The sequence below is a fragment of the Neopelma chrysocephalum genome, unplaced genomic scaffold, assembly GCF_003984885.1.
Source record: "Neopelma chrysocephalum unplaced genomic scaffold, ASM398488v2 Primary Assembly neopelma1_96, whole genome shotgun sequence".
NCBI lineage: Eukaryota > Metazoa > Chordata > Aves > Passeriformes > Pipridae > Neopelma > Neopelma chrysocephalum.
In genome coordinates, this window is record NW_020897759.1 from 241766 (window position 1) to 259422 (window position 17657).

At 38.8% G+C, this 17657-nt stretch overlaps 1 protein-coding gene across 5 annotated transcripts in view; it reads left to right on the plus strand.

Annotated features, from left to right (window-relative positions):
- Positions 1 to 17657, plus strand: part of CTNNA3 (catenin alpha 3) — a 428400-nt gene that overhangs the window by 56499 nt on the left and 354244 nt on the right. The gene's annotated exons all lie outside the window — the stretch shown is intronic.

A 17657-nucleotide genomic window follows, 5' to 3' on the forward strand; every position in this document is an offset into this window, starting at 1 on the left:
GTGGTAAAAATGCAGTGGTATTATTTTTTATCATTAAATTTAAAGCCAATTATTGTAGCACTAGTTTGTAGTGTGTAATGCTTGTATGTTTTGTATTTGTTGTTTGTTTGGGTTTTTTTGAAAGCACACGGACTTTGACAAGTACCTCCTGTTGTTCTTCAGCACAGTTGTTGGGGTTTGTCACAGGATGCCACTTTGTTCTGAGCTCTAAAACTCCACTGGAAAGGAGTGAAGTCACACTGTGGTTCTCTGCAAAGTGGTTTGGTAACAATGGAACAGGTGTACATTTGTCTCTGGCTTCTGCACTGAATATCCTTACTACAAAAGTAGAACATTCACCAAAATAATCTCTAGTCTTTAAACTGGCATTTGATTAGGACTTGGACCTTTAGATGGTATTACAGTAATAAAAATACACCGCAGTGTGACCGACAAATTTTAATCTGCATGAATTATATCTAATTATAAATCACACTAATGATGAGTGAATAAGTAAAAAAAAAAACAACCTACAAACTTGTATCTCAAAAATCAGATGGGTTTTGTTTTGGTGCTTGCAACTACTGCCATTAGTGGGTTCCTTCTCTTTTGTTTCTCCCTCCCCTGCAAAGGGCTCTGAAAAGCCTTTTGGGACAGCGTTCGTTTTTGGGTTCCACTTTAACTATGGAAAATGAAATTCTGGTGATTGGCAATGACTCCAGCTCTGAAGTGAAGATGGTCTCTGTCAGGATGGCTTGCAAGGGAAAGGTGATTTTTAGAAATATGGTTGTTCCCCTCCAGCCAGGGCGTGGGGGCTGCAACAGGGGCTGTGTCCAGTGCTGTGCTGTGGCTTGCTTTTAGTAAAAGAACCAGCAGGGCCTCAGGCCTCGACCAAGGATATTGTGTGCACATTATCAACAGCAGCTGCACCTTCATGTTCCTCACTTTTAAACGTCTTTAACCATGATCCCTTTGTGCTACTGCCTTCAGCACTGCTGGAGTTGTAACGTAACACAGAGTTACTCTGAATATAATGCAGAGCACCTTGTGCCCTCTCTTGCCAGACAACAAACTGAAGCTTCACTAACCTTTCTTCTTTTTAAATTCGAGAGTTTTAAACTTCAGTAATAGACAGTGAGCTTTCTATAGAGATTTGAAGGATTGCTGTACTGTAGGTAGACACCAAAACACATTTTTAAGCTCTGACAACCGGTATATCTCCCTTACCTGTCTCAGCAGTTGCCTCCTCATAGAACTCCAGCAGATTCTTTTTCACACCATCATCTTAGACTTCAGGGTCTGTAATTTCCTTGTGCATCCATGGAGTGCTTCTCTGCTGTGAATGGATTCCGTGGAGTGCTGTCAGGTGTGCCCTTTCCCATTTTACTCCAATTTGCAGCTGAATTTTTGCAGCTTAAAGACTCTGCCAAGGATCTCAATTTTTGCCCACTTCCTGACCCAGTATGAAGTAGCCAATAGAACTTATCTGTGTGTGTGTGTTCAAATCTGTTTAAAATGCTGTTGCCATAAAACAGAGGTGAAACTCTCTAGGAGAGAAAGGCAGAAAGCACAGACCGTGCTGGGCTCTGCACGTGACTCGGGTTCAGAGTGCAACAGGAGACAGTGGGATACAGCAGCGTGGGGTGGGCACCTGGAAAGGACAGAGGTGAGCTGGTGGGGGTGCTTTCCTGAGGGACTAGTGGTGAGTGGGACACTAAACAATACCCTGAGCTCAGGGACACTGTGGCTGGAGAGCTGTGAGGTCCTCAGATCTCATACAGGAGCTCTCTGCTAACCCTTGCACAGCTCTGGGATTTATTTGGATTTTTCTTTCCTTTTTCCCAAGCCGCTGTTTTGCACAGCATTAAATCACAGCTTTACCAAAGGGCTACTACTCTCTTGTCTTTTTTTGTGTGATGTTAAAGGTGCCAGTCAGTAGCAAATATAATCACCCAGTCAATAAGCACAGCAGATTATTTATTTCATTTCATTTGACCATTAGTGGCTGTGAGTGTTTTAATATCTGCCTTGGCCAGTACCTTGGGAATTCCCAGCCTCAGGACCAAGTGTCCCTTAAGCAGTTCATGTCCCTTAAGCAGAAGCAGCAGGATGTGCAGTTCAGGATGCTGCTTGGGAGGGTCTCCTCCATCAGCAGCTGTGGCACTGCTGGCCAGGATGTGTCCTGTCCCCTTAATGCAACAAATGGTAACAGTTCATATGAAAACAGTGTGAACCTTCCTGTGTTTGGTGTGGTTTTCCTGTTCCTGTTCCTGTTGAACACTTATCAAGGTGTGTTCAAAATGGATGAGCCCCAGAGAATTCTGAAGTCGTCTTCTTTTTGTCAATCCTGCTTTTTTTCTTTACTGCTGGTGGATAGAAAACAACATACTGCTGCTCCTCCCAGTTCTTTTCACTTAGTTATTTACAGTCTTTCCAACAGACATGTACAATATATTGTTTTATTTTGCTCTCCGTTATAGTCCTGATTGAATCTTTATATCTAAATGTTAGCAGAGCTGCATTTTACAGTCTTCTGGGGTTCAGGTTGCCCGAAAAGCAGTGAAACCACAAAGTCATGTCCAGAGTGGCCAAAATGTGGCATAGGTAGGGGCTCACATAAGTGTCTGAAACTATTTTTGAAGATACAATCTACAGTAAAGATCTTTGTTTGGTGAACTGTATGCAGTGCATGTAATTATGTATAAATTTTTACAAGAGTGGGTTAGCAGTTGTCAGTGCAAACGACTGAGCAAATACCTTATTTAAAATGCACACTGAAATGAAAAATATTTGACCTTTTCTTGACCTGCTCTTCCTGCAGATCATCCCTGAAAATGCCTGAGCAGAAAGAGTTTTAACCATGTTTGTTTTTAATGTATGTAACGTAGTTGTGGTTTATTTACCACCAGGAGTGAAACTGAAAATATATATGATGAAAATACAGGCAAACATAGATAGATATCTGTGTATACTTACTTTGTAATTGAGAAACTACAGCTTTAATTAGTCTAGGTTTGGAATATTTTGTTTCATTTAATTGCAGCATTAGAATGGGAAATAGTAAACCAGAAATGGTATAAAAATGTTTTAAGTAAATTAAATAAAATTGTACTCTATGTAAGTTTTTCACTTTACTTCTCCATACAGAGTGAACTTTCAGGCTATGATCGTTTAGAAAGTGAAGTAGGAGAGAAAGATTTCCTGGTCTCTGCTCTGTGTTATTAAAAGAAAGTACAAACCAGACAAGGATGTAACTCATTAGAACTCTCTATGAGGGAGAAAAAACCTACCTACAGATTATTACTATTTGTTCTAGAAATAAATCCAATAAGAACTATAGATATTTTTTCTTTATTACATACAAGTTATCTCAAAGAGGGGAATTAATACATCTTTGATACAATTATTTAAACAAAAATGTTCCATTTTTTCAAAATGGGTGGCTTTTCAAGGAAAATAATTTTCATTTGGTCGCTATTTTTAGCAAGGAAATAAAAAATTGCAGTAGCAGGAGAATATATTTCTTCTTCCATGTTTGCTGATTCAAAACACCAGTCCGTGGTTTGAGTTGCAATAATATTTTTCTGTTGACATTCTGTTTTCTATGCACAAAGCTTTCGAAATATTCATCCTTAAGGTTGCAATTTTTCATGGGTGACCTGTTCTCAGAGGTGAACTTATTTCTGAATGCAGGAGAAAACACTACCTAGTCCCTTTACTCATAAAGTTTTGGGGAAGACAGAGAAATTTAATCCACTCTGGAAGATAGTTAAAAATTAGCTTTATGTCGAGTATGTCCTGTACTCTAAGTATAGACTCATGATTTGTGCTTTGGTGCTTTTAGGATTAAAATTTATTTTTAGAATGGCAGACAATACATACCTTGGGATTCTGTATTACTCCTTCTGATATGATTTTAAACAATCCCTGAGTTCTTAAGGAACCATAACATTCACATTTGGACATAATTTGAAGATAACTTCTAAAGAATCGTCTGCTCCAGTTTTTCCTCCTGACTGACTCATCCTAAAATTTTAATCACGGCAGCTTCTGCAGACAGGTGGATATAGTTTCCCTTTTAAATAAATTCCCTCAAAGCAAAAGGAAAAGGTCATTATTTATCTATACAACCTGGAAATGTGGAAACTGTTGTTAACATTTGTTTATTTTATATACCAACTGGGTACCTTTTTAACCACAAACAGACAGGTATTGATCCCTAAATCGTGTCCTTGACAGCTTTGCTGTTGCAAACCAGTATCCACCCCCCCCCCCCTTTTCCTCAAACTGAAATGGTAGGAAATGATGATGAAGTAATGAACAAGAAAACAGTGATAAAAGAGGAGCATTTGGTAGAAACCTACTGAAGAGTCTGAAATATCCAGGAGCACAATGGTGCTCTCGGGTTATGCCTTAAATATTTTTTCCTTTGAAACTGTTAACTTCCTGTGTAAAGACACCCAGATCTGGCTTTCCAGCTGGGCAGTGAGTTCCAGGTATGTGGTGTGCATTGGAAGACGGGACTTTAGAAGTTTTGTTAGCAGTTTCTTGGGGAGAAAAGGCCAGGCATATTCTAAAAGTAGGTTGGTTTGTGTTGGTTCTCTTCTACAGATTTTTTTTATCCTCTTGTTCTACGCTGATCTTTTTTCTTGACTTGCTTTCTAAGTTCTCTCTGCAGATGTCTTCATCCTGCTCTTGATAAACTTGCTGAACAATTCAAGTTGCCCAGGTCTTGGTGTGGGATTAAGCATTTTCTGTTCTGGTCCTTGTGTCATGCACACAGATCTAGTCACAGCTTTGTTCTCACCAAGTGTTTGGTGTTACATGCTTAATGGTTGTTAAAAATGTATCTCACTGACTTAAGTCCCACGCCTTCTGAAACATTATCAGCAGCAAGAGTTCATAAAGTTGCTGCAAAACCACTTTTGGATGTTCGGGCAGCAATTGCTGAAAATTCCAAACCAGCTGTGTTCCAGGAAGGTGATGAAGGGGTAAGTGGGATGTTTTTTTAAAGTGGATTTTAAAAAGCCCTGCTGGGTGACATCTGCATGAAGATAACTGTGTTTATCTGTCCATGGTGCTAATTGTAATGCTTTGCTGCACAGGTTTGCAATGAGATGATTTTTCATCCTTGGTGACCTGTTCTGCAACCCTTTCTTGTGCTGAGCAGTAGTGCTGGATGCTGACCTAGACACCTCATGTATCTGGTCAGCATTGCCTACTTTTGATGTGCTGGCATACTTGCAATTACTAAAAAATTATGGCAAGGAATTGGGATGTTTCCATTAAATGCGAATTTAAAACAGCCTGCAGGCTGTAAAATCAAAAGCTTTGACTTTACATGGTTCTTTAGTTTCTGGCTTGTTAGTGAAATCAGCAGAAACTTTATTAGCTGCAACAAAATGCAGTGAGTTTTGACTGATGGTGAGATTTGGGAGCTGAATTTGTGTTTTGGATATGAGGGGTTGTTTCCTCCCATAGAATAAAATCAAAGCATTGAACAACCATTTCTGGTTTAGGTAAAAGAACACCAGTCAAGTCTTAACTTGAGCACAGTGTGGCACTGAAAAGATGGGACTCTCCAAGTCTGTTGCCAGGTAGCTTTGCCAAGTTGGAAGTAGCAATGTGGAGCAGCAGTAAGTCGAGAGAGAATTTTTTTTTTGCCTACATCCTACTTCTTCAGTTACCTGAGTATTTCCTGCTGTCCAAGACTGCAGATACTGTAGCAATCCTTTTTAATCCTCCATCATGCTCTATGCTGATGACTGCTGCCTAATTTTGACCTGCTACTCAGGTATCTGTTAATGCTTCACAATTTTTGACTATGATCAGGGAGGGGAAGGCATCGCTGAGCAATTTTGCCATTGTCCATCTGCCAGAATTTTAAGCAGCCAATTCTAAATCTGCAGAGAAGGATCAAACATGAGCTTTCTCTTGTCACTGTTGCTTCTGGCTTATGCTGCTTCAGACCTTTCAGACATTGTGCTTTTCTCACGGGAGTGGTGTGGAGACAAAATGAATGCTCACATACAAATAAAAGTGAATTATTGAATAATCTTTTTGCAGCAGATTGTGTGCTGTCTATCTAGAGTCACTTTGTGTCTGAAAATAGGTAAGAGCAGACATGGTAGAGCAGACAAACTGCTGCTGATTCAACTTCATCACTCCCAATTAAATAATAAACAATCAAGCGAAAATAATACAACTCTGCTCTGTCGGTACTTAACGAGTACGTTGCATCAACAAAACCAGACCTAAGGATTCTTTCAGGTATTGTAACCCAAAGCTTTTGGAACAGCACAGGAAATGTAAGAAATAATCCAGAGGTGTTATCTACAGGTGTTTGAAACATATGCCTAAAGAATTCCTTTGCTTGTTCAGTTTTACTTAGGTAGAACTGAATGTGTTTGGTAACTTCTCTAATTATGAGACTTCAACTTTACTTTGACACTTAACATCTTTTATTTAGGAAAGTAGTTTAGACTGAGAATCAGAGCAGCATTATCAGTTAGTAGGATTTGATGTAAGTATATTTGTAAATCTGCATAAATTCTATGCATTGTTTCTGCAGTGTTTTGCATTGTTTTCCCAGGGGTGGATCCTCAGCTGATGATCACAGAATCTTTGAATCACAGAATGGTTTGGGTTGGAAGGGACCTTTTGCATTTAGAATAGACATGACAGCTGGGATCAGATGGAAATAAGATCCTAGATCTAGGAACACAAATTCTGTTTAGTGTTAATAGTAGCTGGTTTAATTGTTTGAGAGATGTGCTGGCTTGTGACAACAACTTGGAAGAAGGTATTGGAAATGTTCTTGGTAATGAAAATACTTCAGACCTTCATGGGAGTTTACTCAGGAATGGCAGTAGTGTCTAGAACCCAGTAAAAAAGCTAAACCTGTTTGCAATAACCGTGTAGAAGAAGTGTGGTAGAGGGCAGGCTTCTGTGACAAAAAATTATATCCACACTTACTCTTTTTAAGAACTGCTTTTAATGCTTCTGGTAGTCATGTGATAATGAAGGGGAATGGCATGCAGCTTATCCTGGCAAGAATTCAGTAATCAGTGAAAAGAGCTCAGTGTGATGGCAAATGATATAGTTACATTATAATCTTCTGCAAAGAGAAAAGATCTTGGAGATTGATGAACATTAGGACCTTTGACCTCCTCTGAAAGACCTATTTACTGTTAAATGGCTGTGCATTATTTAATGTGCTTGAAAAATACAAAACTAGGGCAGCTCTATAACCATGGGACTAATGCAGAATCTGTTGCTATTAGAGAAGGGTCTCTTTGTTGGGGTTTGGATCAAACTGGATTTAACAGGAAGTTGCCATGTTCCTGTTTGTACTGGCCTAAATCCTCATGGACATCATTTCACAAGCTCGTGAAGAGTGGAAACATGACCCATTCTTTCCAAAAAAAGTCTCAAAAAGTAAATGAGAGCCATTCAGTCAATACATGATGTGCAGTGGGTATAAATCTTTCAGGGCTTCAGATGAAATCCAGTGTGATAAAAATCTGAGAGTTGAACTACACAGTATCTGGTTTTATGTGAATAAAAGTCTGACTGTTCCTGTGTACCATGGAATGTGGCTGTCTTCCATTTTGTTAGGAGAGATTATTTTGGCTTTCACAGTCTTTAATTTTTTTAATGAATAAATTTTACAAAAATGAAACTGCTTCAGTATTGCTGCAGTAATACAGAATTGAGCAGATTTCTGTTCATCCTAGAGTGTCAGAGAAAATGTAAGATTTTAACATCATACAGCTCCCTGGTGCATGAGAGGTGTTCATTTCCCTTCCAGCTCCTGACCTATTTAAAACTGAGTGGCAGAGTGATGTGCTTTACATATTCTTTTGTACAACCTCAGTAAATCTTATTTTTTTTCCAGTTTCAACATTTGCTGCAATGATTTTCACATGATTGATCATAGCAGCCATTAGGGAGGTAAGGTTACAGGGTTTGGGAACAAAAAGGTAGTGAGACAACATTATTCCAGATTGTTTTCAATGACAAACTGAAAATAAAAAGTGTGGTGAGCAGTGATGTTCTGACTGTTAACAACTTTGACCTCCAGATTCAAGTAAAGTCTAAACGTTGGAAGAACAGAGCCTGCTAAAATTTTTGTTCTAACTTTATTATGTAACTTAGCACTTGTAGTGTTTAACTATATTTACAGATCTCTTTTTGGCTCACGTATTTTTGCAGTCTTAGAAGTATTTTCAATATCATAGATGATTTTACGAATCAAATGGAGACATGGGTTTAAATTCTTGTGAATAACCTCTCAGGTTTTCCTTGGCTGCGTGAAGTAACAGAAGCTCTATTTAATGTATTGCTATATACATTTTCAATTTTCTTGTTAAATTAGTGTGACTATAAAAGATAATACACATTGATCAAATCTTTTAATTTCCTTTTTGTCTGCATAACTTATTCCGAAAAAGTGGTGTAACTGTGCCTTTCCTAGAGTTCTTTTTACATTATGTAAATATTTGAATGTTAAATGTCTCATTATTTTTGCACTTGGACGAGAGCACTGGGTGTTTATACAGCTGTTTATGCAGGGACCCTCCCTGGATGTCTTGGTTTTTGGGTGGCATTGTGACCTTGGGGAATGTTAGGTGGGCAGAGGGCGCTGAACCCGCCGCCTCCCTTCATGTTGGTTGGGGAGCTGGACAAGGGGAGATGTGTGAACCTTTGCTGCTTCCTACAGGAGTCTGAACAGGATGGAAATGGGAGGTGGTTTGCCTCCCCTGTAGCCCACATCCCTTTTTTAAACCTTGGTGCACTAACTAGGACCAGGTAACTGTAGGGAAATAAAGCTCAGTCATCCTTCATGTGTGGTTGCCAGGGAACCCCTGATAGTTTCCCAGCTGTCACAGTTGGGACTACAGGGATTGTTCTTTGTCCCTGCAAGGGAATCTCCTCATCTAATACTCAAAAAGACAGTTAATTCCCCCTTTTTGTTTTCTTTTTTTACCTCAGAGTTGCTGAATGAGCAGAATGAGGAGAAAATAGGGCTACAGGAGAAGTAGTTACACTGCTCCATGGAGAAACTGCTGGGTGTGATAGAGATCTCTGGATGCCATGGAAAATTTTAGCATGTCTGAATTAAGTTGGTTGTAAATCACAGAGCTGGAGTCTGTACTACTTCTTAAACCTTGCAACTACTTACTAATGAGTGGACATACTATATGCTGACAGGGTGTGTTTGTGACAGTACCTCAGGAAGAATGCCATGGCTATTACTTACCACTCACTGCATTTCATACAGACTTGCTTGTCTTTGTGTTCAGTAAAACATATTTTAACATTAATAGTTTTATAATGTTCAAAAATTGCTTAGCTTTACAGTTTGTCAAAGAATGGGTGCTGATTAAATAGGCTTTTTTGGCTGCCTTACTGAATATACATTTTTGTCATAGTCACCCAGTTTTCAAGCAGTCTGACATTTAGTAAACTGATCAGTAGATATATTTCCCATTATTTACTGAATAATTTCCAAAGCAATGTCAAAAATTTTCCATATGTTTTCCTAATTCTTGATCATTTTTAGCAGTCATGGTGGAACGTAACATTCTTCTGCTGCTGTTCCATACTCTTTTTAGCTTGAGCTATATTACCAAAGTAAGGCCTATTGTGGGATTTAAAATTGTGTTGTGTCATAATTGTAAGGGTTGGTCTGAAATTGTGTGAACTGATCTACTGGAATCATTCTGTATTTTCTAGAGATTCTTTTGATTTTATAATATTTATAGGAGTAATATTTTTAATTGTAGTCAGTCTCAGTAGTGCTGCAGATATTGCTTTTTGTTTAAATGGACAGATTTCACAAATGTTGGAATTTCTTTCTTGTGGTCAGGTAGAAGAAAGTAATCTTGACCCTTTTCTTTTCTTCTGTAAAATGTCTTTTTGACCAACAAGTATTTTTCTTTATAAATGACTTAAGACATCTAAAGTGCATTTTTTATTAAAGTCAGTGCTAAAGGTCTGCTGGGGCCAGGATGCCAACACAAATAGTTTAAATACGTTTCTTTGAAGGTGTTCCTTATCTCTGTGTGGAGCTGTTAAGGAAATTAAAGAAATAATTTTTTTATTATTAAAAAAAATTAAGGAGGTGAAAAAATAAGGAAATAAGTGTGAAATGACTGACATGGAAATCTGAGATTGGAGAGCTGACTCCCAAACTGTGAAAAGCTATTTGAGAATCAGTTAAGTTCAGGAATGTGAGATGTTCAAATGGAAAAGACAGGTTTTTACATTTAGCATGGGATTCACAAAACCAATTGCTGTACAACCAAATTAGGAGAAAAGGAGTATAACAACTTTTCAGATCTTAGTGCAGAAGGTATGTTAATAGTTTTGTTAATTCAGTAACCTACCCAGAGTTTCCAAGAAATGAAAATGAAAGGAGATTCATTCACTGTAAACATTGAATTGACAACAAAATACATTAAATGCTTTGAGTCTTAGCCCTCTCTTCTTCCACATGTGCTTTTGAAAAAGCAATCATTTTTATATCCTCAAGCTGATTTATTCAAACACATAGTGAAGAAATAATGTGTTAAATGATTTAACTTTCCCCTTTGTCTTCTTTCAGTCTGTTGCAGCAATGTAAGGTGTGATACAAGTGGCTGTATATGGAATGATAGGGCTGTTTGGATGGATGTGAAACTGGGGAGCAGGAAAATACTTGAAAAATGTTGGTTTTGAGCACTATAAAGTGTCATGCATTATGACTAGGGATGTGCAAAAAATCGTTTTAAAATAGAGATGGTATATATATATAAATTGAGTTGTTTTGTAAAACAAAGCGTGATTCTCTTGTGTTCTCGTGTGCTGGACTATGAATGGAGAGAGCTGACCCAGAGCTTTTGTGGGAGGGATGCCCTTCTCTTCCTTTGCCATGAGTACTTACTGCTGGACTTCTCTGGGGGTGACCCCAGCAAAGCCTGTGGCTGATCTGGCAGAACAGACCTGAGGTCCATTGCTTTTCCAAGGCAGGCCCTTATTGCTGCCAGTTACCAACAACCCGATTTTTGAAGTGAATCCAAAAAATCCGATATAAAGAACTGCTCACAGTCTTTTGGATCTTTGAGCAGCAAAGGTGTTTATTGACAGCGCTGGGAACAAGTGTGGTTTGCACCATAAAGAACTTGCTCAAAGGTTTCACACAAAATCAGTAGTTTTTATACAATTTTCATATATGATTAAATGCATATTCATGTGATTACAACATCTATCTATACACATTAATAACAGGCGGAGTATGGGTGGAGCTCAGGTGGGGCTTGGGGTGCTGTTCTCTTGGCCCTCAGTTTTGGTGGTAGTTCTGCTCTTCCTCCCATGGGTCTGGGGGCTTAATCTCATCTTCCTCAGCTTGACCTTCCTTCTTTTCCGTTGTTCTCGACCCGCTCACTGAAGCTTGGAGAAGCTTGGCTCCAGGCCTGTTTCTCCTATTCAAATGTCTACTTTATCTTACTGTGTCCTAATTTATTACCTCTGGGCCTATTATATGTTTCTTTTACCATTCTTTTAAGTTTTCGTCCAGTAGGTAGAACAGAACGAGCGCAGATCGTTTAGATGTTGGTAGCTCCTTAACAGGCCCAGATTTCTCAGTTAACTCTTTTGGGCCTGGCTTCTTGTTTCAGAAGGCTCATTGGCTTCATTAAAGCAGTTCCTGAGCCTACAACCCTGTTGAATGACATTGTTTTTAAGTGAGGAATTGTGAGAGGTCTCACAATCACTAAATGCAGAACTGCCCTGAGTATGACCTAAACACGCTGTGAGAGAAGATATTTCAGGGTGATTACTGGTTTGGAGCAGTTAAGAAAGGCCCAGGGTGGTCTAAACCAATAATAACAGATGACTGTAAACATGATGTGTTAGGGGCTTGCAGAGAGAGAAGAACAAGGCTGTGAAACCTGCATTGCCCTTAGAACAGATTAATGTGATGTGTGTAATTTGCCTGCTCGCTCACAAGACCAATAAAGCAAGCAAAGAAAGGGCTCTTAGATGAGGCAATTGGAGAGGAGGGATGATGGCAGGTGATGATGGCAGAGGCACATCATTTTAGTCGAGGGGGGGGAGAAGGGCACGACTTGATGGGATGCCTGTTGAATTCTATGCAATCTTTAACATTTAACAAAATAATTTCCCTGCTTATGTTTAACCAGGTCTCTCTGCTACCTTTCAGTTTGTACAGCACTGAATACAGCACTCTTGTGATGTATAAAGATCCTCTGGGTTAGTGGTTTGCAAACCTGTGCCAGGACACGTGCCTGATTCATGGAACTGTTGTGAGCAGTGTTTGCTGAGAGATTTTTCAGTTAAAAGTTTTGAGGTATGTTCAGGAGTCTGAGAGAAGCTCTTAGGCTTGATAAAGTGTTTGGAGCTAAGCTTGAGAATTGTTGTAATAATATGGATACCAGAACATGAGGAATAACTTTTGAACATCTTACGTGAAAGATACATCACTAAATTATTACTATTACTAATGAAATGAATATTACTATGACTCATTAATTATCTTTCAAAGGTTCTGTGAAAAAAAAGGAATATAATTCTCAGCAAACACTGCTGTATGTATGTTTGGTAAAATTTCTGGCATTCATACATCTGGGACACAAAGTGTATGGAATGGTTGTGACATGTAGCGACAAAATAAGAGATTTAACTACAGCTAAACAAAGGGATGTGTTTGGCACACCCTTCCCTCAAATGAGTTCTGATTCAAATTGTTGTGTTTGTGTACAGTTGTACAGAGATGGTCAAGAATCCTGAAGGTGTCCAGCTGCATCAGCACAGCTTCTCACAAGGCTAATAAAATTGGATTTCCTTTCACTGTGCTGTACTGATCTTCAGAAGACAGCCCAAAATACGAATCCTCTGTATGTGGAGGGGTTATTCTGGGGCAGTGAAATTATACTGTGGCATTGGCATGGCACAGCACTGTACTAAGTGTAATTTTGAAGATTCTTCTGGATTTGAGAGTGTTGTCTCTGTGCTGAGGAGATGTATCACCCTGGCTCAGTGCTGGTACAGGGATCTCTGCACCCTGCTTTGCTGCATGGCATTAGTGTTCAGGCTTTTAGGTAACACTTTTCAGGTGCAGCAGGAATCATTTCATGTGCTCTCTGGAATAATTTCAAGCCTGCTTGATAAGCAGCTTTGAGATGCAAACACTACTGAAACAAGGACACTAAAAACCTGGAACCAAACCACAAGCATTACAGTCCAGGTTAGGTTATTCTGCAGTTTAGGAGCTTGCTTGGACACAGTGAATGAAAAGAACATGTGTGTGTTGGTTTTAATGTCTTCTTTTTAGATTATTGTGCTTCACATGCAGCTCACTCATTAGACTAGTTCTAATTGCTGCGTGCTTTGTAGCATTTAATGTAGTGACTGTGCAAGTTGCTGGGTTGAGCAAAACTCACGGGCTCAGGTCTGTTCAGCCACAAGGCCAGTGGAGCAGAAGCACAGGCCCTAAATGCTTCTGGCTCGTTATGACAACATGCCTGATATTTTGACATAAGTCTGTAACAAGAGAGTTATTTTGGTCATGATGAAAACCTCTTTATGCCTTTGTATCTCTCTTCTGTTAGTGAGACACATTTCCTTCTGTATTGGATGGGAAATCTCTTCTTTGCTTAGTCTGGTAGAGAGCTGTGACACTTATCTGTTGCAAAATGTGTGTTCATGGAATCAATAAACTAGGTGGGAAGGGAGCACAGGAAATCATCCAATATCTGTGCATCCCAAACCAGAATTACATATAAGAGAGGATTTCCAAAAGTATCTATCCCTATCTGTGCTGCAACCTCTCAGTACAATCTATCCTGGTCTTTCACTATCCTTACTGTTAAAATGTTTCCCCTTTTATTTAATTGCTTTCCTTGCTGTCATTTAAATATATTTGTTTTTTCTTATGTACTGTCCACAGTGAGCACAGAGAACAGATGATTCAGTTCTTTTTTGTGTGTTTAATATGATCCGTAATTACTGTAACTTTTCTTTTTGCAACCTCAGTTTCTTCAGTTATTTCTCTAAATTCAGGTGGGTGTTTTGAGGACTCTTGTGTATGCCCAGTGCTCTCCTCCCCTCTGGTTTAGAAAAGAGGTTTGGGCAGGGTGGATGGGGATCCCTGCAGAGCTTGTTGCTAGTTGCCTACAACTATTCCCATCACTTCGGTTCTGGATTTATAATTGTTAAAGATGATGAGAGGCAACCAGATGTTTCCAGAGGCTATTCTATTCATTCACTTCTCTTCAATATTGTCCTTTTCTGGGCAGGATTGGAGATGGATTTACAGCAGGGCAGTGTGTTTCTGTTGCACTAGGCTTGTGAATTCTCTGTTGTGATTCTTTTTGGTAGGAGTGTAACACAGCAGTTTATTTTTTCCAATTTGAGTACATACATTTATGTATGTTGAAATGTGTGCTTTTTACATTGCTTTTAGGTTTAGGTCTGCTTCTGCTAGTTATTGAGACTGTTTCAGTTTTAATCTTGCCCTTTGTGGTATTTTTCTCTTTCAGCTTTCTCTGTTATCCATAACCTAAGTTGAGAATATTTAGTTATTTCCCAGGTGCAGAAAAAAATTCTGAGGAGCCTTATTTAATATGTGTTTCCATTTGATAATGGTCCTTCATTATCTATGCCAGGATGTTTGCCCTGCTGATGTGTTTGTCCTTATGCTAATTTCATTTAGAGCATGTTTTATGAACCTGCTTAGTGAACCTGATTTGTCATGGGCTTAAAAGCCTTGCTAGAGAAATGGAATATGTTATTGTTGTGTGCTTCTTTTAGTAGCGCACCCGTGGTCCTGTCAGAGAAAGAAGTGAGATTGTTTGAGCCAACCCAAATTAGCTCAATTCACTTGTCAGTTTTCTTTTTCTGTGCCTACAGTGTTTTTTTTCCCAGAAATACAGTTAAATTTCTGTTGCATTACTCTTCCTTCTTTTTGTCTTTTTAAGGAATCCTCACTTTTAAGGATGCATTTCTTCCCCTAGTTCTCCAGTTACCTCATCAATACTCTGGCAGGGTCTCAGTTGAATCATTTGTGACTCTCAGGCTTCATTGGGGTCTGATGGGATGACACTAAGCAGGTTGAGGCAATGTGAAAGATAACAGGTTATCTAAAGTATTCTTTAATGTGGTTTTTTTTCCAGTATTAATATGACTCTTATTATTCTTTTCTGATTTTAAGCAATGATTGCAACTGATTTTTCAAGTCATGTCTGAAGAAAAATAAAACAAAACAGTGAACATTTTGTCTTTCACAATGTAATCTGAAACCTCTTCTTACCGTGTTTGTAGTCCCTGGGTAATTCAAGTTCATTTTATGTTTTGCCAGTGTTTATTTTTGTGCTTTCTGTGTTTGTGTTATTCTTTTTAATTCGATTGTATTAATCTGACCCAGTTTCTGTTTTGATTAGGCTGCCTGCCTCCTCCTGAGAAGGTAAAGCAATATTTGAGGATTAATCTGTTTGGTCTGTTTCTCTCCATTCCCCACAGCGTGACTGTTTGTCACAGGTCGCTCTGTGTTTGTCCAAGTCGGCTTTCTTCAAGTCCATCCATTTTATTTTGCTGAAGGAAAAGAGTAATCAACAGTTTTTCATGGCAGAGTAAAATGTATGAGTGCAGTGGCATCCTGAGGGTGTGAGGTGGTGTAACCCAGGTGTAGAAAGCAACCACAGCCTGGAACCCACAGGCCTTTTACTCCAAGGTGGCAGCTGCTGGAGTAGGATCAGGCTCCAAGGTGCAGCACACTCAGCTCTTGGTCTGGTTGATGATGGATCCACCTGGGAATGATTTAATGGAAAGCTCTTTGTTGCTAGCAAGGAGCTCGTTGGGTGGTGAGTGGTGCAGTTCTGGTGTCCATGTTCCAGCTCTTCTGCTGACCAAGCAACTTCTGTTTTTCCATATAATCCCAACCATTGTCCACCAAAAGCAGTACAGAAGAGTGGTATATCTCTGTATAACCAAGTTTTGGTATCTCCTGGTTGTAGTAACTTCTTTCTTTGAACTTAGCCTTATTTATAATTTATAATGGCACTCTTCCTCCATGGCTTACTTGTTTATTCATTCATATTTGGTTTTGCTTGGCACTGATGCTGCTGCAGCAAATGAAATATTTTTGCTGGCTGTCCTGAGCAAATATTTTTGATAATGAAACTGAGGACATGGAATTGCTCAGAAATTTTCTGACTTAAAATGAAGTCAAAATGAGTTACTGGATCTGATTTTTTCAGCTTCTTACCCAGAGAAGTACTTCTGAGTATGGTAAGGGCTTTTTTTTGCTTTAAAGGTTTAACTATTGTGAGTAGTTCATTGCAACATGACTGTGCATAAAGCTTCTTAATGAAGCAGTAGGATAATGTAATTTAGTTGCTGTAGCATATCCATTTGACCTTTATTGGGATAGTAAACTGTAAATGCAAAAGTATAATATTCTTCAAAGCACATGCATGTGATTTAGAGAATTGCAGCTGACATAGAGAAGTTCTGTATAGTTATTACTCTAATTACTCTTATCCTCCTTCGAGTGAAAGTTTCACCAAAGAACTGCAAGCAAAGAAGTTTCAAAAAGGTTTGCAGCATTTGAGTGCAGCATTGAGTCCTACAGAAGTTAATCTATTTGTGCTAGTATATAGACCCATAATCCTGAACAAAAAAGGTATCTTTGTCTGTAAGAACTGCAGATCCAGTGTACTAAGGTGGAAAGTGGAAAATAGGGGAGTTTAATTTGGAATATTTCTGCATTTTTTATGTACAAGACAGGCTGCTTTGATCTGTTGGCTCTGTTAACTACACCATATTGTGAGCATATGGCTCTTGGCTTTCTCATAACTACCATCATGAATTGTCTGCTCATGAAAAGCTGAATGCCTTCTATTAATTTCAGAGTGAATGGTCTGTTTTTCTTTATTGACTGGACAACAGAAAGATGATAAACTCATTGGTTGTGGTTTTTCTAATGAGCTGTCTTGCTTTGCGGTTTGTGCAAACTATCAATTTAAAATCTTACATTCCTTTTAAAAACTAAACCTTTTCTAAAATAGAAGAATCTGGCAAATTCTGAGAAACCCATCTAAGTGACAGAATGATTTTTCTTTTAGGATTCATTGCTGACTAGGAAGACTTGATGAGAGTATTTGATTTTTGACATATGGTGTTGGATGAACTGTATGGCCCAAGGATTTGAAACCACTGTATGGGGCCTTCATTTGAAGTCCAGAGGTTCAAATCTGAATTTTTTCTGATGATTAGAGATGAAATGTTACAGCTATTCTCTGTCCTACTGATAATCATCTCTGTCCATTTATTAGGCTACCACTGCCCACATCATAGTTATTTTAAATGAAACAAAAATTGTATGTCTCTAGTCCCATGGAGGCTGGTGATGTCACTCATGTTTTCAGGCAGATTTATGTTTGCTGGATCAGAACCTGAGTAAGAGAAGGACCTCAGCAGTGAGTAAGCTCGAAGTGTCTGGTGAATCAGGTTGCTCTGTTACCTTAAAAAAGTTATTTCTAAAAAATGCTCTTTGCAGAAAAAAGAATGAGTTTTAATGGCTTTGGAACAGTTTTTCCTAGTGTTAATGGATACATGGATAGTCTGTTGGAAAATTCTGTACTTCTCCCTGGAGAGAAACTGCAGAATAAATTATT